Raw genomic sequence first — 25,204 nt, 5'->3', positions numbered from 1 at the left:
CTGCACGGCAGCAGAGCGTCCTGCACGCCGAGGACGACGCAGGCCAGGTCTTCTTATCAGACAATAAAGGGGCGGGGCCACACACACATCAACCCGTCACCTGTGGGGGTCAGCCTGTGCGTGTCCCTGAGTAACAGAGAACCTGCTCCAATCTGCAGAGACTGGAAATGAACATAGTCTAACAGACTGTGTCCCAGAAGGCCGAGCGGTGCAGAACCGGGCCGTTCTACAGGTTTAAAGTCCACACAGCACAAGTTCGATTCGGACGGCATGAGCCTGGAAACCTGGCCTTGAGGCCCAAATTTTATAATTCAGGAACCTGAATTATAATCCATACTTATCTGTTATAAAGACACAAATATTAATAAAAAAGAGAAACTATTCAGCAAATGAATCAAGATAAAAGTTTTCTTTAGGATACATGCCGTACGCTGATCTATAGTGTACTACTACCTTCCTCTGGAGAACTCATTCTTTGGCACTAAAACACTATTCAGTAATTATGTAGTAAGTGTTCATCCCATAAAAGTTGAAGTTTAAAAACTGAAGTTCTATTTTATAATAATTCTCCAGCTTTAATACTCAGAGCATCGACTGTAAATGTACATGAACGTTACACACACATTTAACTACACACACATTAACTGTACACAAGAATGTAACGTGCACGTACATTGACTGTGCATGTAAATGGCGTATACTTGTATAGTGCTTTCTACCCTCCCTCGGAGGCTCAAAGTGCTAATAGTTCTGGTGGTCACACAACAACAGATCCAGTTGGTTCGTGTTGAAGGCTGAGACCAGATAACAGCGGCGGACCAGAACCCGGTCCAGAGGACTCGGATCTGCTGTAATAGTATTAGGGCGCCGTTCTCCAGAGTTGTCCTGTTGAAAATGTTGAACCACAACAGTATCCAAACTCAAACAAAATGTTCCTCTGAAAAAAGCAGTTTAGCTCCAAATGACCGGGACGGACCTCCAGAGGTCGGCTCTCTAGACCCGGATCGTTGGGGTCAATAGATAGTGAGAAGTTGGACTTGGAGAAAAATCCTGATGGAGCACAGATCAGCACAGATAATGTGAGGAGGCTGAAGGTCTGCTCACCCAGACAGAAGGAAGGGGTCAGAGGTCAAAGACAGGATTTAGGGGACTTGTTCATAGAAAGACAGAAAACGTCGTGTATTTCTGGTACATACTCCCTCCCAGCAGCAGAAGGCGAACGTGTTGGCGGTCTGACATGACAGTGAACCTTCTGAAGGAATGAGTCAAGCAGAAAGGCTCGGGGGGGGGTGTCTCCTTTGCTCTTAGCCTCAAAGGGAGAAATGTTCACGATTGCTGATGATGCGAGCCGCTCAGCTCAGAAACAGTGAGAAGCTGAGAGGTCCATGATGTTCAGAACCTTCACTGAGATGCTGCTGCTCGTCTTCATCAGTCTGACCTGAACTGCAGCCCCACATATCTGCCCTGTGGGGTTAAAACCTTGACTTTAGCGTCATGGGGGAGTTGCATGTTCCAGTCACTGTATGGAGCAGCGGGGGGGGGGGGCAATGCTCCATTAAGCTGCCACAGAAACCTGCTCGTTTCTGACCCCCAGGTTTGGTTGGTTCCACCCTCAGGTTGGGGGGGTGGATCCCCCGTGGACGGGGCGGTTCTGTGAGAAGTTCTGGGGTTATGACCGGGTTGAACCCCGCTGGACCTGCCAGAGCTCCTGTTCTGGTCCTGGGACATTCTCTGGCTCCTCTCCTGCGGCGCTAATGAGGACGGTTACACAAGCAGCGTTCACGCTCCACTGTTCAGGAAAACACCAGGCGCACGCAGCCGGGACCGCGCAGGCGAAGAGCTTCGCCAAACCGTGAAGCGAGAGGTAAATGGATGGTGCAGGACTTTCCCGGCGCTGCAGCTCTGACGGGGGGAGGGAGGGGGCGGCTGCAGATGTAACAGCATTTGAATAATCTCTCCAGGAATGAAAAACGGATTAATCCCTGCAGAAGGATCCTGAGCATGAATGCAGCAAGACGGAGGCCAAACAGAACAGTAAGTGTATGAAACATAAACGCAGATACTTTTGATCTGATTCCACTAAATTAGCATTTTTCTAGAAAAGCGATCAAAGGAGAAGCTGTCCTCAATCAGTCAAGCCGATCCAGAACCGTCCGGCTCGGCTCTGCAGAACCACACAAAGAGAACGCTCAGAAAATGCTGCTGCTGGGATGATCCAACCGCCTCCGCAGGTTTGAGCGTTCACACATCCGACTGCAAAAAGCTGCGACCGATGGACGGGACCGTGACCCTGGTGACACCGGAGCCGAGCGTTCCTGAGCATCTGACAGGACGTCTGAACACAAACGATCAGAACTGGAGCTGCAGCGATCAATGCGGCACATGACCGGTCAGGCAGCGAGGCCGTCATTCTGTTTCCCTCCTGTTTGTGTCTGAGAGCATTTAGCTCTTTGTTAACGGTCTGCTGTCAGTTTAAATAAAGTTATGTGTCTGGTTTAGTTAAAAAACGATAAAACATCTAACCAAAACTTGAAGAGTTTCCAGATTTCTCCGGTCTTCCTGCACGTCTTCATGCAGCTGCAGCAGCAGCAGTGACCCGGTCCAAAGTGCACGGCCCACGTGCACGAGGTTCTGGTTCTACTGGAGCATGTTTGATTTAAACTAAGCTGACAGAACTACAACAGAAACCACAGCGATGAGCAGCAGGTGGATGCAACAGGTTGTTCAATAAATAAATATTAAAACTGACAGAAGAATGTTTATTTATCACAATTTTACTCCTTATTGGGTACAGGGTTCCTTCAAGTTTCTTCTGCTTAAATGTCAGACTTTTAAAGACCTTCTTAAGTAGGGCTGTAACCGGGTGCTCGAATACTCGCAATCTGCTCCCGAACGAAAATTCAAATACGAATATTCGCGACGTCCAAGATCGCTGATTCGCGATCTTTATCAATGTAGTAACCTTTTAAACCTTTTACCTTTTTTATCTTGTTGTTTATAGTCTGTGCCATGATTCTTTACAGCTTTTCTTTTACTTCTTTTGTATCAATGCACTGTTCAGTATTAGTGCCATCTCATGTCCCAGATTAAATGTATTCAACCAAGAATATGTTGAACTAAACATCAGCAAAGCCAGTTAACTTGTTTCAAACAGCATAATTTTTAAGGTTCAGATATCAAAATTCAAGACTTTTTAAGGTGTTAGTTTCAAATTAATAAATTATAAATAAATTATATTATTACTTTTAAGACTTTTTAAGGTCCTGCAGGAACCCTGTTGGTCAGGGGCGTCAAACTCAATCACACAGGAGGCCAAAATCCTAGACACCTGAGGTCGCGGAATAAACATTTAGTAAACTCTCTAAAATAAAAATTTTCAAACTTTAAAACCCTAACTTTTTATCATTATTATGAACTAGATATATAGCATTAGCTGTGATAATGCTAGTGTGAATGCTGGAAGCTGAATTTGGCTGCTGAAAGTGCTAAAATTGATAGCTGAAAATGCTGAAGCTGATATCCAGCTGAAACATTAGCTAAATGCCAAATTAGCCTAAAAAACAAAATAAATAAAATAAAATAAGTAGGTTATCCAAAACAGCTAGCAGCTGAAATATTAGCTAATCTCCAAAACAGCCTAAAAAATCTTAGTAAATGCTAAAATAGTCCAAAAAAGCTGCAGAATTACAATTTTTAAAATTTAAAAACTGTAATTTTTTAATATTATTCCAGAATAAATCAACTTAAATCTTAAATAACTTTCAATATTTTACTCTCCATAAAAATATATTTTGTCAAAATTATACAAGTTAGAAATGAGCACAAGATAACATAATAAAAATAAAATAAAATGATCTGGAGGGCCGGATTCGGCCCCCGGGCCTTGACTTTGACACATGAGCTGTAAGTAAAACAATTTACTAAATGTAACTTTGTATTTCCCACACCTGTCTTTAAATTTACAACACTTTTAATTTGAAAGTCATTCAGTGAGAAAATGAACTTAAACTGTTCTATTATTAAAATAAAATGTTTAGTTGAATTTAGGAGTTGACCTTTTTCCATGATGTCCTACAAAGTTCTTAGAAAGAAAATCCGACGAGGGACACATTTAGAAGACCAGACTTTGTTCCAGAAACTCGGCTGCGTTGTTCATTCACACAACATGAAATAAATGTTCCAATGGATTCAGTCGGACTCACACCTTCAAGATCTGAGCAGCAGACGGTCTAACTCAGACACGGATGTGCAGGGTGGAGCGGGCGGCCGACGGCTCCTGGAATCGCGCTAACTCCAAATGTGATATTCTGGGTCACATGCAGCCACAGAGAATTAATTACAGTTTGACACGTTGGCACTCGGGGAAAGCTGACCTAAATGAAGTCGGTCTCACATTCGGAGGTGACATGCCGTCTCTCCATTAAAACGTCTTCATCGTGTTGCAGCTGCAGTGCTGTTCCCATGACCAGAGAAGGCATTCCTGTTTGTTTGGCTAAACTTTAGCTCGGCGGCCGTGGACGAGCGTCTGTAACTGAGCTGGAAGCTGCTGCGTAAACAACCAGCAACGAACCACCGCAGGTGCAGCGGATGATGCAGCCTGAGGAGACACGGACGCAGACAGCTGGAAAACAACCTGCAGTCTGCCACTCCAGCTGCAGCCAGCGTGTACATTTGTTACCCATTCAAGCGTATTTGGGATTTAAACCAACAGAAACGCTCCACTGAAAGAAGGTCACGGGCGCAACGCCGCAGAGGACGGAAATGGAGAGGAGAGACGACCTCGCCACTTCTACAACAGAAGATCTGAAACACGTTTTCTTCTGACCTGCACAATAATAATAAACACCCCACCACCATCAATTATAATGACATAAACACCATACATAATCAATCAGAACGCTTCAATCAAAATGATTTTTTGGGGCCTGATTTAATCTGAAAAAGATCCCATCTCGTGTTTCAGTCGGATTTATGAGAACAAGTGACTGGGAGCACGATAAATAACCAACCACAGTATTAAACGGGGATGTGGCGCGCTCTCTGGATGCATGTTAAAGCAATGCAATGTAGAGTAAAGAACAAACAAAAGAAACAGACCACATGTTTGCTATTTTAAGGAGAGACCATTGCAGAGCAAGAGAGGGCGGGGAATCCCTGGGTACCTCAGGAGACGATACGATCCATGGCTCACGATATCCATGAATTGGTGAAACAAATCCTCTCTAACAACTCACAATATATAGAAGAACATATATATTTTAGTAAAATATCTACCCATTTATTTGTTAGCTTGAACACAATCATAATAAACAACCTATAGACTAATAGACACGTTTGTGCAAATCAGTAATACTGTCTTTGACAAGCATCAACTCCAATTGAATTAGAATTATCTGTAAAATTCAGTGTAAACAAGAGTAAACATCAACAGAATTGTTGTAAACAACAGAACAAAAATTAAATAATTCAAGTAGGTGCCAGAATCATTGGTGCAATGTGCGCCCCCTATCTACCTCTGAAGGAACGTCTCACCACAATATGACAAATATAACGTTTTACAGCCTCTTCAAATGAGAATAAAAGATCCATACTTGGTGAGAACCATCGAGAATCAATCACAGGACTAAATATCGCGATATATCAATATTTTGGTACTCCCCCAATGTACACTCTGCAGCAGGTCGACCTGTTTGTCCACTAATCAACATCAAGAACCCCCCAACCCCCCAGGAGGAGTGAACTGGGGACAACAGGAGCAACTGGAGGTTAAATACTGTTTTATCAAAAGGAGAACAAAGAAAATATAATGATGTCAGTTTTTATCTTTCATGTCAACCTTTAAGTGATGCTAACGTGGTAACACTGGATATGCAGAAGTCTGTCTCAATAACTTTATTTGCAAGAGCAGAGAAGCCAGTTCTCCCTTAAACAGTGAGCAGATTTACCTTAGGGTGTGTCATAGCAAGAGCCTGGCGATATGATACGTATCCTGATACGTCTCACAATACAATACACATCACGATATAATTTCCAAGACAAGAACAATTTTTCACTTTTTCTTTTTTTTTAGGAGTATGTCTTAGAAAAAACATGAAGCACTGCAACTGTGTACTGAGCAACGTGGCACCGAGTTCCGGTCCGGTACCCATCCCAAGTAAAAGCTAAGCAGTACATGTCTCATAACGTTTAGCATGAATTGTTCTCGCCAGGTCTTGTTGTTGTTTTGGTGTGGAGCTCCTCAAAGACCCTCAGTCTGCTGCCACCTAGAGGTCAGGGGTTTAGGTGAAAAACAAAAGTAAGACACTGAAGGACGCTCATAGTTAATGAACTAAACTGTCTTGTCAGCATTTTAAATCGATACAAGTATCGCCAAACGAAATATCGCAACTTAATGCGATAAAGTTCACAGCAAGGACTGGGAAAAGGCAAAAGTCATCCGCACTGAAGAAAACAGACATCAAAGATGGATCATGGAGGCAGTGGAGATTAGAAAGTGATCCCAGACCGCCATGACCGGGATGAGCCTGTCAGACTTTGACAGGTGCCTCCGCCTCAATAACAACAATCAGCTTTATTTTTTATTTATTTATTTTTATTTATTTATTTATTTTTATTTATTTATTTTTTTTACACGTCACACTCCACCACCTGGTGACGACTCTGATGAAGACGGGAGGTCTCCATCAAAACATGTCAGGTGGGAAACAATCGTGTGTCTGATAACAAAATAATCAGAACAGTTAGAAATATCGCGACATATCGCTCGATCGATTTTACCTTACATCCCTAATTTACCTGCACACATGATTTGATTTATTCTACTGGAATCCTTAAAGACACTCGTGGACTTGATAATCCGATGTTCTATATCTGATAACAGCAGTTGTCCGTTTCATATCCCAGCTATATCAGATTATTACAGGCAATCCTTCCTGGTGTGCACGTTTTTACACGAGCACACCTTCAGTGAATTTGGCAGACTGAGGCCGAGGTCTTCCCTCAGGTGTGTCCAAAAATCTGGGTCAGCCTGGTTTTAAGGTCTGGGCTGAAGAAGCCATCAAGCAACATCACTCTTGAAGATTTAAACTCTTTGCTTTTGGCCAAAAAAGCCTTTTGTGATTCAGAAAAAGCCTGGCAGAGGAGATGATGCTCCAAATGGAATTGCTCTTCAGTGAAGTGTCGTGCCGTAAACAGGACGGTCAGGACGTGGAAAGGCCGGACGGCCTCTTTGGAGGGGTTTGATGTAGTGGTCGGAGCAGCAGCACCATCCATCCTGCTTCCTCCGTACAGCAGGCAGCTTCAGAGCACCGCGGGTCGTAAATCATGCGGCAGAGACACGTCTGAGATTGTGCAGAAGATAATAAAGAGAGGGTTTTTACATTTGCTGAATCAAAAGAACCTTCATGGTCCAAGTTTTCAAAGAATCCATAAACATGGCCGAACCTGTATGGGTCAGGCAGAACAAAAAATCAAGGTTGTTGGCCATATGTGGCCCCGTTGAGCAAAAATACTCCTGTAAGGAGCCAGTACTCACACCTCGCCAACAACAAATGTGTGGCATTGAGCAGGGGTCCCCAAATCCAGGCCTGGAAAAACGGTGTCCTACATGTGTTCCACCCAACCTGCCCTTGAAGCTCCGTACTGGCTAAACATACCTGATCCAGGTAATCAGCAGCATATAAAGCAGGGTCTCTGAAAAACCAGCAGGAGGCCGGCCCTCGAGGCCTGGAGTCAGGGATCTCTGGCCTAAAGGTATGCCATCACCTGTACACCGTAAGGACGTGTAACTTCTATCCTTACAAATACTTCCCAGCACACCTACCACGTGCATTACAAAGGTACGTTCCACTGTCATGACGTACCTTGAGGTGGCCATACGAACCTGGGCTACCTTTAAGATGCAGCCGCTCCTCTATGACCCTCTACAGACCCGGACGACCCAAACACCCACAGGACCAGTACGGGTCATGTGACAGAGCCTTTAGGTTAAAGAACAAAATCCTCCATGTCTTAGGATGCTACCCTCATGTTGGGAGGTGTAGATAAAAGGTTGGGGGGGGGGGCATCTTTTTAAGCTGCTACAAAAGATCTCATGATCACTGGAATCACTAAAGGATCACTCCTTTTTCTTATTATGATCCCTTGAAGACAACAGTTGTGTGGTTTGAGATGTATTGATGACATGGATCTTCTAGAGAACATTCTAGAGCGGGGGTCCCCAAACTTTTTCTAATGAGGTCCACTTGACTGTTTCCTTCTCTGATGGGGGGCCGGGGTCGGTTTGTTGGCTAACAGAAATAGTTTAACAATCAAAGCCAAAAAGTAAACATTTACGGCTCTCCACAAAGCCACACATAGTTACATTTTGAATAATTCATTTCTGGAATCTTCATAGAAAAAAATAATACTAAAACATTTTAAAAGCTAGATATATAATATTAGCTGTGATAATGCTAGTGTGAATGCTGTAAGATGAATTTGGCCACTGAAGATGCTGAAATTGACAGCTAAAAACGCTGTGCTAAATTAGCCAAAACAGCTAGCATGTAGCTGAAATATTATATATTATACTAATATAAAAGAAATCAAGAAAAAGTGAATCACTATTAAACCAGTAATTAGTCTGTCCTCTTCCCTCATAGTTCAGACTGCTGAAGGGTGGAATAAAAAGTCACGTTCTATGTGGGTCTTGATCTGCGTTTCTGAGTGGGGGGCCGGGCCAAATGTGATCTGGCCCGCGGGCCGTAGTTTGGGGACCCCTGTTCTGGAGGCACCTCGAAGTGAAACACCTTTCAGCAGAAACTCTATCATTTCTCAGGAACATGACGTATTCATCCACAGCAGAGCACGAACAGTGAACACATTGTTCCTGAAAACACTAACGCACAAATGCAGACGGATGATTGCAGCTTGTTGTGGCTCCAGCACAAACGGCTGCTATTGAGCTTCAGTGTTCTTGAGGTATAAATGCCTTCAGGGCAGATCAGGGAAGGTGGAGAAATCAGGCCGAACCGCCGAGATGAGGCTGAGCGTTACACATTCACCAGCCGTCAGCAAAGGGCTGTTAATACATGATCTATTAGCTGTGCTGATGAACAGCTCCCTGCTGGAGTAACAGCACATTCATAGATGTACAGAAGTACTACATTCATCCTGGTCTGCAGTTTTTCCTCCTGAAGATTATGGGATGAAGTTCATCCAAACAAAACGTGAAGCCTCCACCCCCACAGGCCAAAACAGACAGAACCCCCCCGGTAAACTTGAAGCAAAGGTGAGTATGGATTCAGTATGGATCAGTGAGTCTGAGGAGGCTATCTCTGAGCTTGAACTGGACCTCAGACATCCATCTCAGCAGAGATGGAGTCAGATCAAACCCATGAACAAACCCGTTCAGAAGCTTCATGAAAGCCTGTGACCTCCAACTCTGACCTGCAGCAGACCCCCCACCCCAAATAGAAACAGAAAACCATCTTCACCCTTCAACCCCCCCACACACACATATGCAACAGTCTTATCAATCAGACAATTATCGCTGTAAATTACCTGACAATTAAAATTAGAAAATACTAGGAGAGAACTGGTGCATGAAAAGCAACAGAAATGATTCATTGATCAGAATGGATCAATGTTTTTGTACAGATGCTCTTTGACCTGACAGACAAGTAATGAGCTGTGTCCGAATTCCCCCATACTCACTATATAGTGCCATCGCCATTTTCTAGTGCTGTCTGAATCTACTAATTCCAAAATTGAGAACCCTAGAAATTTCCCAGAAGTCTTTGTGAAAAACGAGTATGTATCGATGCTCACTAGATTAGCAAATATAGACCACAATGCATTGCAGTCGAACAATTTCAATTTTTGAATAAACCATCCACATTTTCACCATCAGAACACAGTGGAGTCATAAATAACTAAAATGTTCGTACTAATTCAATTTTGACTTGGTGAAATCGGTGATGTCATATCCGGCATTTAGAAAAATGAAAGAAAAGTAGTGAGCATGATGTTGGAAGTGCCTTTAAAATCCAGGGCACTACATGGTTTTTCAGTAGTTTGGGATTGGAGTGGGAATTCGGACATACTATGGGGAAGCAGTTTAAGGCCTTGGTCACATGACCTGTAGGAGCGCTGTGGGTTTTTGGGTTGTTCATGGAGCGCCGTAGAGAAGAGTGGCTGCATCTTACGGGGAATTCATCACAAGGAGCGTGCACATATCACGTGAACACCCCCAATCCACTGAATTTTATTTTATTTATTTATTTTGTGGAGAGGAGGTAAAAAAAAATAAAAATAAAAATCACAAATCTGTACGACACTCCGGCGTCTCACATACTTTCCCCTTAATCTCCCTTACATGTTGTCCAAGTGTTTACCAGGACCTGTCGCCAGCAGCATACCCGTAGATAAAATGTGCATGAGCATTTTCTTTCTACGATTCACAGAGCAGTCTATGACCTGATATTTTGTCCAAAGATTTGACCATTTTCCTCCAGCCCGTGTCCACCTGTAAGGACAGTTTGGACTAATGCTTTAACGAGTAAAAAAAAAAAAACTCATCAACAACTTTTTTTCAAAATGATAAAAAAAAATCATTCAAATATTTGTGTAAAGAAAAGAGCCATGAAAACAGAGCTGATGGTGACGAAGGCCTGTCACTCTTCATCAGCAGAGGAAAGCAGGACTTCCACATGTTGAACACAGAGCCATTACTAGAGGATGCATGTCAACCAGACCTGATGAAACACGCCAAGTTTACAGGTTTCAGCGTGAAGACCTTTGTGATTAAACTGACCGTCTGCCTGAGTGCTCATGTATGTTGGTAGAGTGGAACAAAAACATTAAACTAATGTAATAAAAATCAGATTCTGGTGGAAACTCTTCTGCACCCACGATGAAGAGCTGATCCACAGACACAAACTGTGACGTTGACACCATAAGTGTCTCAGCAGGTCAGTAAAGATAATGACCAGCATCTGTCCAGGAACATATAGATCCAGTTCTACTAGAATAATGGAAAACAAACCTCTGCTTGTGATGTCAGTAGAACATGTCTGTCTGGGGTGGTGGGGGTGTTTCCACCATAAAAGCATCTCTACAGCTTTTATTCTGAAATATGCTGTGACTGAAGCAGCTGAAAATGATGGGGAGGAATATAAATAACACTGTTCCTGCAGGAGTACAGAGGATAAAAAATACTAGAATGGTTCTGAGACGGTGTTCACACCGGAGAGCCTTCCTGGACTCGGTTCAGCTGAACCACGTCACTGCGAGGAGAAACACTGAACCAGCAGCTCGTTTGATGAGAAAGAGCACAACAAAGAAAGTGGTTACTCCCACTAAGTAAGTGGCCCCGCCTCCTCACTTCATCACGTTTACCACCGTAAACACAGAGTCCCGCCTCTTCCCGTCTGAGCTGTTTAATAAACCATTGGTCCCGGGGGGCCAGAGTTCAGGTGAGCTCTCACACCTGTCCAGCCAAGTGCTCTGAGTGGGAATCAAACCTGCCACTGTCAATATGTCCTCTGGTACACTGAAACATTTTAATGGTATTTTGATAGTATTACATTTATAAAATAAACAGGAAAAAACACTTTCATCCAAAAGACTTAGGTTAAAAAATTATAATTGAAAAATATACATTTTTTTCCTCAAAATTTCAGGCTTTCTGTGTTTCAATAATCACAAATGTATAAACCAACAGGATCCTAAAGGGACTAAAATGATCTAATAAATGTCTGACTGTGAATGAAACCGAACAGAGGACCCGGAGAGAGCGGGAAACCATCCATGTTCCCGCTGCCATTTCAAATCCCGAAAGAGATTTGAGCGGATTCAGACCGTCGTCAGGCAGCGAGACGCCGTCTGCGTCAGTGTTTGTCCAGCAGCGAGTGGAACAGGAACTTCCTGTTGAGCCAAAGGACACACAATTCCTGCACAACCTGTCTCCCCAGGCAGAGACATGCCTCAGCTGTTCATCCTCCCTCCACCAGCCCCGCCTGCAGGTGGAGGAGCTGAACCTACAACATGTTTACATGTAACCAGAGTTCAGATTAAAGGCAGCAGCGTTTGGAATGAGGTCTGGAGGATCTGCGCATACAGCAGTCGTGGTCTCTGCAGATCTGCAGCCGTTCAGCAGCTGCAAAACCTCAGGATGCCGGGTAGATAATTATGTAATAGATGAAGGTACATTGTGAGGCAGACTATGAACTCTAGTAATGTCAGAGAGAATCAGATTAGATCATGACAAGGTTCAGGAAAAATGCTGCGTTGGTGAGAAGTCTGGAGGCGTACGTTAACGTGAGTGGCAAGTTTTCTGCGCTCGATCCAAGAAGTCCCACAATAGTCAGTAAATATTATTTTAAAGAGGAAACAAATCCGATTTTACAGTACAAATCTTAGTTTGGATAAATCTCAAACAGAAACAAGAAAAGATGCACTACTTGCAATAATGCTAGTGTGAACACTTTTAGCTGAATCTGGTCACTGAAAATGCAGAAGAAATTGACTTTAATTGCTAAAAGGATTTGCTGAAAGTGTAAAAGCTACCTGGAAAATGCTAAATATGCTAAAAGACTTGAAATTTCATTAAAAGAAATATGGAAAAAATTTTGAAAAATTTGTCTAAAAATTCTCAATACATGCACATTTTGCAAAAACATTTAGTGTGTTGCTGAACTCCAAAGCCCCAAAAAACCTCATAGATGCAAAATCAGCGTAAAAGACTAGCACATTGCTAAAATACTTGCTGAACTCCAACATAATCTAAACTCTTCAGTAAATGTCAAATTGGTAAAAATGTTAGCATATTGCTAAAATAGATCAATTGCAAATTAGCATAAAACCTCAGTAGATAACATATTAGCCAAAAGGGTTGTCGTGCTGCTAAAATATCAGATACGGTCCAAATTAGCATAAAAAAGTAGATGCCAAATTACCCAAACGAGCTAGCATAATGCTAATATAACAGCTCAATGAAAAATTATTAGCGAACGATGGTTTCAAAGTGCACACATTTTTTGAAGAATTTGAATACTAACTTCCTATGGAGCGTATTTTTCTCAATATTTCAAAAGCTACAAAGTTTATAAATACCTAAAGTACAAGCAGTGTTGTCCTGAACGTTTTGATACCAAGACTGATTAAATCTCTGAAGTGTGATCGAGTTTTAACGTGTAGAAAAACGTACGGAAAGGAGAATCACTATAGAGATACTGTAAAGATTCACAGTTACGAGGGAGGTGATATACCACCGAATGTAAAGATAAATCGGAATTGAACAATGTCCCCGGTGACGATGGCAGAGCAGCACTAATGTTTCTGATTCAGTCGCAGGTTTTGGGAGCAAACATCCTCCTGAAGTTCATGCTGCTCTTAGGGACAAGCGGTCGAGGGTTGCCATGGTAACCTCCTCCCTAAATCAGAGAGAGTTGACTGCACATGGCTGAGGTGTAATTGTTACTAAAACAGGCTTGGCCTGGGATGCATCTCTGAGAGGAAATGAATTCAGGAGACGTGAGCTGAACCAAGATTCCTCAGCGTCTCCAGAGGATGAACGGTAAGGATGACAGACATCTTTCTTAGCTCTAGACATCAGTCATATAGGAGGACGGATGAACATCAGAGGAGGGCAAGCGACCAGAGCTCCAGCATCAGCTGATCACCTCTGATCAGCTACATCCCAGCCATCAATTACTGCAGATAATTCCTCAAAGGCCCGGCGAGCTGCAGGCCTGCAGCCAGACGCCTCTGATCTGCACAGATCTCACGGTCAAAAGCTGACGGAGGCTGTTTTCTAACACCACATGAAGACCCCCCTACCCCCTCTGTGTGTGCAGCATCCATTTCCCACACTCCCGTCTGTCAGCTCTGACTCACGTTCGAACTCACATGCTGCTCCGACTCCTATAACTGTAGTAAACAAAGCGCTGCTGTCGGTCACATGACCAACATCCTGCTCAGCTGTTCTACCTGCTGCTGATCCACATCACCACCTGAGAGGCCATCAAGCTGACATCTGCATCAACAGAAACCTTCTCCCACAAACATTTGGGAAAGCATGAAGTGATTCATAGACCGTCTCTTCTTGAGGCAGAACATGATCTTCAGCTCATTAATAATTGACCACCCTCCACTGGGGGAACGTTCAATTATCGATTGGGTAAAGCTTCAGCGTTCGCTGCTGTGCAGCTTCTGCTCCACTGTCAACACGAAGGCCCAAAGGAGGACGGCTGCAGGACTGCAGATCACCACAACAGTTTTCATCCTGGAATGAAGATCAAACTGGATTTACATCCTCTCAGTACTGAAGACCCAAATGGACCCACAGATCCTAGAAACCAGTCAGTCACAACAACTTCACAAACAGAAGATAATCACAGTAAAACTTTGTTTAGTCAGTAAAAACTGTCTATACTACCTCCACTGAACAATGAAAACTGTGACAGGTTTCATATTCTATATGGAAACGAAGCAGAAAGATCTCAGAGGCTGAATGATCTCAAACCAGCAAATAAATAAAAACTAGAGCTGTTTGTTTCAGCAAAAATACATCATTTAAATCCACGTGTATTTGATTGGATCCACAAAATGAATTTAAACTACGTTGAATTTCTTCAGCAGCTTCCTGAGCCACAGCACAGAGAATGAAGACAATCTGTGGTTTGGGACTGGAGGTTTGTGAATATGACTATTATGGGATTGTTTGGGTCCTGTTGGTTGACCACTTACAACCAGAGCAGAGTTTTGTCTGTAATCAGACGGTTGCTTCAGGACTGTGATTGCACAAATTCCCACAATTCAACCAAATCTCACCCTTTTCTCAACACAGCAATTTTGTCCAAATCGCTCTAGTTTTGAACAAGTTCCACCATCAAACTGTTTTCACCTTTCAAGTGCAGAGACTCAAACATTTATGTCACCAGTCCAGTCCAAATTTTTAAAGATATGTCAGGAGGTGACGGAGAAGCATTTGTGCATGCTCAGAAAGGAGCCAGAACTCACACCTTACTAATGACTAGAGCAGGGGTGCCCAAAGGTGGGCCGCGGGCCACGTTTGGGCAGGCAAAGGTTATCTTTTAGCCGCCAAGTCGTGGCTGCAGAAGCGGCGGAGTGTTTGGTTCAAACCCCGTACCCGTTTCCCCTTGATTCTCTATGGTGTTCCACAACTCTAAAGCTGTAAAATACTTTCGGCCTCCGGGTTGCGCTGTTAAAACTTTCTTTGCCAGCAGCTGTGGGTGAAACAACCCCAAAGTGAGTCGGCCCTGGCCTTTTTTTGTTAGAAACTCCAAAGAGTCTTCACGATCACTTCGGATGCTTTTAGAGGTCTTTTTCAGCGAGCTAAGATGGAGCGACAACGGCACACGGATACAGTCAACAGTCCAGCTCCATGTCTCCACCTTTGTTTGAGCTTGCTCTGGTTTTTCAATTAAAAATGGCCAGTTAGGCCTTGCTGTCAAAGGTTTAAAAGACAAATGTTACTTACTTGTTCTCTGCATTTGACCCCTCCCCTGGGGCAGCGGTAAGCTGCAGACACAGCCGCGTTTGGGAACCATCAGGTGGTTTAACGCCCCCAATCCAACCCTTTGATGCTGAGTGTCAAGCAGAGAGGCTCTGGGTCCCATTTTTAGAGTCTTTGGTGTGACTCAGCCGGGACTTGAACTTCCAGTCTCAGGGCGGACACTCTACCACAGGGTCACTGAGCCGGTAAGTGTGTCTAACTTCCATTAGCCTTACAAATACTTCACAATACACATAACCACATGACAATGGTATGTTCCATTTTCATGACGGCCCTTGAGGTGGTCATACAAAAGAACTGCGCCCCCCTAAGATGCAGCAGCTGATCTCTAAGACCCTCCACAGCCCGGAAAACCGAAGAACCCACAGCTCTGTATGGGTCCGCCACCATATGGCTACATGTGAGGCTTTACCAACAAAAACCACAGCCAGAGGTCAAGCCCGGCACCGGATCCTGTGGGCTCTGGTGTCTGAGGCTGTAAAAGCTTAAAAAAAAAAAAAACTGTGAGACTTTCTTCTGTTTATGATCAATTTACTATCATAACTCACTACATCTCCCAAGGTTCATTGGGTTAATTCAACAGCATCTCTGACTGTCCTACTCCATTAAATTACACAAAAATTCACAAAAAACACATTTTCTATTTACATATAAGCAAATGAAGGAAAAACCTCCAGTTGGTTTTACACTAATCCTGATGCAATGTAATAAATAATAAATCCTTCATGTGTTTGACAACATGCACATACTGCTATGCAGCAGGGATGCCACGATTCACCTTCTGTTCTGTGGTGTAACATACGGTTTGGTTTTAAACCAGAAATTGTGTTTAGCGTCGAATCCTCCTACAACCTTCAGTTTGAAAATGTTATTGAACAATAGAAAATGCTCACAACTTCAGGCTTTCTGCGCAGCAACAATCTTAAAATGCCATCAGGATCCGGAGGGGACTGACCAGAACATGCTCTAAAGCAGGAGTGTTGACCTGCAGGCCTCAAACCTGTTTGCTTTGCAGATTTCTCTGTTCAAGTTCTTCATCTATGGAAGGATCACAGGTTTAAAACAACTAAACAACTTTATAATTGTTAAAAACATATCATGTGATATCCAGGATTCACTAACCATCGTGTAAATATTCCAGAGGACACATTTTTCATTTGGAGAAATGTGGATCCTAACATGGTTGCTCAGCTTTGTTACATCTTTATATTTTTCTAATATCATGTATTTAATCTTGATAACAGAGTTAAATTGTGTCTGCCCGCTCTTCTCCAGCGGAGCGGTGAAAACTTTGATGAAACCACAGAGGTGGTTACCATGAAACTGGCGCCATGACTACAAAGATCCAGATCCTGCGACTGTGGGCGGAGCCACAGAGGCCTCAAACACTGACGGAGAAGAGAGGGATTCACTGACACACGTGTCCCTGTCAGCATGAGGTGAAGATAATAACCACGTTCAGGACTGCAAATGCAGGAAGCGATGTCAAACTCCTCATAAGTGTAACGTCGTTCTACAAAAGCAGATTGAAGCTTTAATTTAATGTGAATCTTTGTTGAAAATGCTGCAACTTTTACTTTAAGAAAAGCACCAGACAAACTCAGCTGTCGCAGAGCTCCGCCCCTTCTTGTGGAAGAAGGTGTTTCTCTGCGGCAGACGTGTCACACTCTGATCCTCTGTTAGAAATGAAACCCTTCACGCTGCACACCGATCAAATATTCACTTATCAATCAAAGGCAATGAATCATTTTGATTTTTAAGGTCAAAATAAACTTGATTAAGTCACAAAAATATTTAAAAATATTTATTTTTGAAATAAAGTTTAAAGATATTCTGTGTGATCTGACAGAGTTCTGCACACAGCTGATGAACACGTCAGCCAGACGGAAAATTCAAACTTCCTGAATCCAAACACAGTCAGAGAGCAAAACCTGAGAAGCCCTGAGACCCCCCCATTCTGATTCCTAACCACAACACTGACGGTTGGAGACTTAAAGACCTTTTGGACTTCATTACAAATACATTTAGGGTATATAATTTAGGGCTGGGTTAACAAAATCAGTGAATCGATTTGAATCAATCTAAGCTTTGTGGTCTAAAACATAATTTTTTCCTCATACTTTCTTCTTCTTCTGCAATAAAGTGAAATGCTATAACGCGATCGCCACCTAGTGTCCAAACTGAAACGTCCTCCAGGAGAAGCAGAACAATGTTTCCAATGTTAATGATCTGAACATTTTAGTTAGAACTTCTCCTTTAGAGAATCCATGTGACACTGGATGATATTAACAATCTCATTATTTCACTGATACATTTACAGTGTGTGATCAGATTAATATAAATATATTTAAAACATATAGTAAATTATTGATGCATTTCTAAATAAATGTGTATAAAAGTGTCAACTAAAAATTGAATTGAAGAATCGGGGGTAAAAAAGCCTTGATCAAGAAGATTCTGCAAGTCATACTCGATACCCAGCCCTGATAAAATCAAAAAACACACAGACTTTAGAAACATTTTACTAATACTGAAAAAGTCATTATCTGATTTCTTTTCTTTGTGCTCAGAAATGCTAATTTTTTGTGTGTGAATTAAGGACAGTAAACTAGACCTCTTCCTGCTGCATCTTCACAAAATAAATCCTTTCTTAACCAGGAATAAAGTCTAGTCCAGAGGTCTCCAGCCTGCAGCTCCAGAGCCTCATGTGGATCTTTTATCTCTCCATGGTGGCTCCTTGGCCAAACATTAAATAAATCATGGAGACTGCTGGCTCAGCCATGTCGACCGTTCAAGTCAGCAGCTCCCTACCTACAGAAAACAAATAATCAAAGCTCCCAAACTAAGACTACCAAGGTCCACCCCAAACTAAAATAACAAAACCCAGCAGTGTAAGCCTGCCGAGGACAAAGAGGGGTCAAAGAACGAAAAAAGAAGCATTTTTAACATTTTGATTAGTTAAATGTATAAATTGATAACTGAGGTGGACAAAGATGATAGACTATGTGGGTTTTTACATCCTGTTGACCTGAAGATATTTTGTCTGCTCAACGCTACCTTCAGAATACACAGATTTTGTATGCACAGTAAAACTTTGGTAAAAAGTTGAATCTTTTATGAGCTAAAAACACATTATCTTATGCTCCACAGCATTGGTTATAAAAAAATCACATTTTAAGAGATGCTAGGTTCTTTTCATATTTTTGCTTTTGTTCGTGCCAAAAATAGACATAATTCTTATTTATTAGGAAAAAAAGGTCATGAATGCAAATCCAAATTTCTTAAAGGTTAAAGTAAGACTGCGGCTCCTTCTAGGTTTTGATCAGTAGAAAACGAGCCCAAACAGCTCTTTTACTGTTAGAGGTTGCCGACCTCTGGTCTAGTCAGAACGGTCCAAGGTCACTGCCAATTAAAGCAGAGATCAGAAGGCTGAATAAAGCATGAGTTGTTCAGGTATCATGTTCTACGGGGGGCCCGGGAGACACAAAAGGAGCTCCTGAGCCCCACATCCAATCCAGGGAGGAGCCAAACCAGCACAAACCTGAAAAGCAACTCCCCCGTTCAGAGAGGCTCTCGGTCCACCCGCCCTGGTCCCAGAAGAAACCATCCAGAGAAGATGAGAAGATAAATGTCTCTGGGACCGATTCAGAGCTGCAGAGCTGAAACAAGTCTCTGCTTCTTCTCTCATTCTGAACTGACAGGCGTTTGTCAGACTGATTCTCAGTAGGAACTGAAAGGACGAGTGACAGAACGCATGTAGGAACCTGCAGGAACGAGAGACCGAACACTTCCTCTGATGCACAAGAAAGGAGTCAATAACATGGGGGGGGGGGTCTTTCGCTTTGTCAAACGCATGAAAAGCTTCATAATAACCCGCACAATCACACCAACAGTACACTAGAGAAAAGGAGGCGTCGCCACGGCGCCGGGCTAGAATGGTAAAAGCACGCGGTCCAGTTTGGGTCCGTCTGAGTGATCGAGCGGTTCTGAAGGACTCAACATGTCTGCTGCCACGAGCAGAACTGCAGCGGTTTGTCTCTAAACGCTGAGACTGACACTGAAGACGCGAGTTCAGCCCAACAGTTCCACAGAAACTATTTTAGGTCACTTGTGTGGAAACGAGGTCAGCTGCACATCTGAGATCTTGGCTTTAAAACTCATCCTCTGACTGAATCCTCTCACAGTGTCTCTGCTGGATCTGCTCCCAGGCACAGAAGAATGTGGAGCCGAGTCAAGATCCAACATGCAGGGCGTCGGTAAACAGGGCATCAGTGGGAAACGCAGCAATCGGATCAATTCAGATTTAAAGCAGCCACTCCTTCAACAAAAACCCAGTTTGGTTCAGAGAAAGTTCTGATGCTAAACGAACTGTGGTAAAACTGTTGGATCATTCCATCCTGATCTTTTAGTGAAAGATTGAAGTCAATAACATGATGTTTATTTTAATCCAGTCCTGGGATTTGTTTTGATGGAGGAGATCACCTTTATCCTCTATCCTTGTCTGGATAGTTGGAAATCACATGAATCAAGTCAGAATAACAAGATCTTATTACAGTTCATCTCAATACTATTCATTATGAATTTGTTTTTTCAACAAAAAAAAGACAATAATTTGGATGCTGAAAGGATTTAACTGAGAACAGACCCCCCCCCCCAAACAAAAAGTACAAATCTCCAGGCATCTTGACACCCCTGAACCGTGGAAGTACCATGTGAAGTACCGGTGCTGTGGGTCTGAAAGCGAGTCATGTGTGCACACAGAACACGGACCGGTACATCGGTCCAATCCAACGTGGAGACGATCAGAGAGCTACACCTCCATCCATCTGTCGCACTACACCAGCATGGAAGCAGACGTCCTTCCCTCTGGCCTCCGTCATCCCGTTCTGCAGCTCCTCCAGGAGGCGGCGTCCATGTCTGCCACTAAACTGCCTCCCAGAGAGGAGGACCGCCGGGCCTTCTGGGCTTCTCCTCCAACTGCTGACACATTCACATGGGGGGGGTTGGCCAACAGCCAAAGCTCCTCCCCTCATTCTTGAGGATGACCACAAGTTACTTTAACAACCTTGTGGAAGGAGAGGCCCCGCCCCCATTTGTCTATTAGAAACGCTGGTGCTGAATCATTCCTGACTGCGATGAAGAGGACCTCCTCACTGTGACCTTGTGCTTTTTAAATAAAGCTTTTTCAAATTCAGCAGAGATTCACTCGCAAACGCTCGTAACGATGAGCCTCCTGTTGTTGCAGGATAATTTCATCAGACACAAAGACAACAACAACTCAATTCAGTTTCCTCCATGTTCGTTATGAGCAGCAGGAGGATGTCAGCCTCAAAGCAGCACCTTTGCTCTCCCATCAACCTTCATCATCATCTCTGCAGAGACGGAGAATCATCTTTTAACAACATAAAGGTCACAGAAACATCTTTCATTTCATCTCAAAATCATTTCAAATACTTCTTAAGGAGGCTCGATTAAAAACGTCTTTCAAAATCAAACATTTCATGTTTAGAAATCCAAATAACTTCAGTACTTCTCTATTTCTAAGCAGATCCTGTTCTTCAAAAACATATTTACTGTGAAAAGTCCTGATTTGTCAAAATTAAATTTAATGTTTTCTTCAAGAAATTCCATCTTAAGTTAAAAAAAAAATACTTTCAGACCAACAAATAAAATGTATAAAAAAAACAAACTCTTGAAGTAAAACCATAACTGGACCGAAAGCCACAACTGAACTTCAGAAATACAACTTGGACCCTCATCAAGATCCTGTTCTGTCCACCTGCGGGAGATTCGTGGATAAAAATCTAAAACTGACTCAAGGGATCAGCAATAAAAAGAAGCAATTTTCTGGTTTTTCTCAAAGTGAGAAAATAAAGTTTAGAGTTATTTTATAGAATGAAAAACCAAAGTTTCAACACTGGCTCCTATGTTCATTAATGTACATATAAATCACTAAGTCAGCACGTGACAGAACATACCATAAATAATACGCAGCATGACAGTCAAATATTCTAAACTCTTGAAAATAAGTGATTCCGAATAATAAAATCCCCTAAGTCCCACACAAAGCCGCAGTGTTCCAGCAGATCTCTGTTTACCGTGCCGGACCCCCCCGCTGTCACATAAACAAAGCTGTGACCTCGCGGAGCCACAGATCCTCCAGCTTCCCACTGTCCGTCATGAGGCTCGCGCCGTCAATCACGCGCCTCCTTTCATGAGGAGAGTAACGCGAGCGCCGGTGTGGATGTGGTCCGGGGGGACGGTGCTCCGGGCAGCCGGAAGGTCTCACGGAGATACCATTACCTCATCCCGGGCCCATTATCACACCTGACAAAAATGCTGCGCGTTCGGACGATGAGTCACGGCTCGTCCGCGGGGAGCGCGAGCTCGGAGCTCGCGGAGGTTTCGACACGAGCCGTGACAGCCCCCCTCCGAACTTCACCGCACTCCGACAGCCGCGTGCGCACTTGTGACAGCGATATTACACGAGTGGGCCGTGTGTAACAACGTGTCGTGACAGTTCGCGTGCGCTCCGAGGTCAGCCGTTTCCCTCTGAAAGTTAACCAGGTACCTGAAAGTTAACCAGGTGATCCGAGGACGAGGAAGAACGTCGAGCGGGCTCCGACTCCGCCCGTTTTCTCCGGTTCTTCCCGGTCACAGAGGGGACCGGGGACGGCGCGGACACTTCTGTTCGTTCCCCGCGTCATTAGAGAGATTACAGACCGAGCTAAGAGCCCCAGAACCGGGCTAACACCGCCGCATCAGCCGCGCTAGCGCTACTTTAGCCCGTCTTGCTAGCCCTGCTTTCCCGCTCACCTGTGATCACCTCCGCGACCCAGACTTGGCCCCGTTAAAGCCGCCGACTGTGAACGTCGAGCCGTGCCGTTCCGGATAATTCAAATTCCACAAAAACCGTCACCGAGACCCTCCGGGCCAACCGCCGCCGCTGAATGGCTGCAGCGCGAGGACTCAACCAAACCTCGCCCTTGGCAACGGACCGCCTCCGCGCGCGCTCATTGGCCGGCGCGTGCGGGTCCACGGTGATCGATGGCCGCTGGGTCAAATTCAGGGGGGCGAACGAGAATAATTAAGAGCAAATAAAGGAAATTTTCAATATATATTTATTAATATTGGAAATTCTAAAGGAATCATTTTAATCTGTGCAAGAGCTGCTTTAAAATCCAATTTAAAATGTAAAAAACTAAAGGAAAAAGTACAGAAAATTACAAAAAACATTTAACAAAGTAATTCAAAAATATATTAAAATGTAGTTATTTAATTTTAAAAGCGTTTTTCCCTTTTCTATTGAGACCATTTTTAATCATTTTGTATTTGCTTTATCACATTTTATATTAATTTTAATTATTTTTTTATCCAAAGATATTTTAAGTCATTGTCTTATAATTGTATTTTTTTATATCAGTTTTATGACTATGTTAAATTTTGTTTTTATTCATTGTTTTTAGCTTTTTTGGTTCATCTATTCGGGGAAAACAGATTAAAAATAGCCACAAGGCTAATTCTGGCTAATTGCCTACAATGCTTTTAATGTGCACTGTCCCTGAGAAGTAAATACACTTGAATTGAATTGTCTGTAAGTGGCTAATAAAGTTATTGTTTCTGGTTTGAAACCTGGAGTTAGGAGGCCTGTGACGTTCAGTTGCATTCTGGGATGCAGGACATTTCCCTCCTGTAAGTTTTTTATTTTGGTTTTAACATTTATCAAAACAGGAAGAAACCAAATGCACCTGTATCTGCCAGCAGCAGTTTGATCCATAACCGGGGTCAGGTGGAGGCTTTCTGGGGCCTATGACCCCCCCACCCCGCATACACATATTTTTTATTGATATGTATATGCACTCAAACATTATAAAATGTGTCATCCTGTTTTGCCCTCCAATCTATTAAAGTTAATCGCTTGCTTTACATAAACCATAAAAGCACAACTATTTGACACACACTCCACTCTGTCAGTCTTTCAGCGTCTGACTGACATGCAAATTCCCTTCAATGATCTCATTCTGTGAGCAGAACTCAGTTTTCCCACAGTTCCTGCAGAGCTCATGCCTGAACCTTCATCATGATGATAGCTCGACCATCTCCGGCCCCCCCACGCAGGCCTTCACCCCTCCACCCCCACAGCGGCACACTGGCCTCTTTAGCCGGCCAGAAGTTTATCAGCATTCCTTACATAGCTCCAATGGGTACAAAGCTGCAGAGCAGCATATTTCCTCCTATCAGAAAGCAAACACACACACAGAACTTTAGCCGTGCAGCCGGTTATGATGATGCTTTCTCTTTTGTCTTTGTGATGCATCAGCGAGACCGTGACGGCTGAACTCTGACAGCTCTCTGTGGCTTTGAAAGCCAACCCTCTTAATCATCTCGGCTATCTTTTTATGCACATAACAGGCCTGGCGGGACCTGAGGCTGCATTCCTGATCAAATGTTGGAACATTCTGCCTCCCTGTGGTCAGCAGGAGGAACAGCAGCAACAAGCTCATGAACACTCAGTGGGATTCGTTTTTAAAGATATTCTTAAGGTGTTTCTCGAATAAATATTATCTTATATAAAGTATGACCCTCCAGGGAGTATTTGTAATAAAGTTTGATGTTCAAGTTCTAACTGAGAAGAGGATTCCTTTACTTAAATGGAAGTAAGATTATACCCAGCAATGATAGTCATATTTATAAAAATATCTTCCAGCATCAGAGTGTGGATCATGTGACCTCTCCATGTTTCCTGCAGTCACCTGCACACCAGCCACAACTCAGGATTTACCTGTACTGAATCAACGCTTGAATTTACCACCTGGTTCTTTTCAGAACAGGTTAGCATTTTCATATTTAGCTTTTTGGTCTGGAAGCCACAGCAGAAGGGTGACATAGACTGAAGGAGTCTGGTCTTTCCCGCCTTTTCCCAGCCAGCCAGGCCAAATGAGCCCCATATGATTTAGAAGTGGGCAGAAAACGTGGGTTTGTCCTCAGTTTCTGTGGTTTACCACATTGACATAATTGGGTTTTCAGTGGGTTAGCTTGCCATGCTAGCCAGCTGGCTGGTTGGCAGTATAGCGTGCTGTAGGTAACTCTTCTGTAGCATTCTAGCGAGCTTCGCTGTATCATTCCAGCAAGCTCAGCTCAAGCAAGCTCCATTGCAGCATGCTAGCGAACTCCACTTTACTATGCTATTGAGCTCCTCTGTAGCGAGCTAGCATGCTCCTCTGTAGCATCCTAGTGAGCTCCTCTGTATCAAAGTAGCGAACTAGCGTGCTTTTCTGTAGCATGCTATTGAGCTCCTCTACAGAGAGCTCTGCTTTATAGAGCTAACGAGCTCCTCTGTAGCAAGCTAGCATGCTTTGCTGTATTGAGCTAGCAAACTCCGCTGTCCACCAGAAGGCTGGCTAGTGGCTAGCATAGTTAGGCTACCCACTTAGTGCCCACTTAAGCCAATGTGGGCAAACACGGGTGGGGCCACCATAAAAACTGGACAAACCAACTTGGGGCCCACTTGGCTTTGCTGGCTGGGTTGATCTGGACCAGGAGGCCCCCAGAGAGAGGAGACCTGAAACCTGGGAGGAACTGACTGCTTTTGAGTGTCAGCTTCAAATAATAAATGGTGAATATTTACATGGAACATCTTCGGTCACACTCCCGTTCATTCACACACCGACCCATAACCACCAG

At 43.5% G+C, this 25,204-nt stretch overlaps 1 protein-coding gene and 1 long non-coding RNA gene across 2 annotated transcripts in view; one reads left to right on the top strand and one right to left on the bottom strand.

The window, feature by feature from the left end:
* The window catches only part of numb (NUMB endocytic adaptor protein), a gene marked incomplete in the record, with an annotated part of 40,486 nt that extends 17,954 nt beyond the window's left edge, over positions 1-22,532 (bottom strand). Inside the window, 1 exon segment of the mRNA XM_024275301.2 lies at positions 22,337-22,532.
* On the top strand, positions 1,685-2,748 carry LOC112148697. The gene is made up of 2 exons (XR_004947045.1): positions 1,685-2,034; positions 2,100-2,748. It is a non-coding gene; the product is annotated as an uncharacterized LOC112148697 (long non-coding RNA).
* Positions 22,533-25,204: the final 2,672 nt, after the last annotated feature.

The sequence above is a fragment of the Oryzias melastigma genome, linkage group LG22 (assembly GCF_002922805.2).
Source record: "Oryzias melastigma strain HK-1 linkage group LG22, ASM292280v2, whole genome shotgun sequence".
In the NCBI taxonomy this organism is placed as follows: domain Eukaryota; kingdom Metazoa; phylum Chordata; class Actinopteri; order Beloniformes; family Adrianichthyidae; genus Oryzias; species Oryzias melastigma.
Note: the sequence above shows the minus strand (reverse complement) of the source record. Positions and strands in the feature narration are given on the sequence as shown.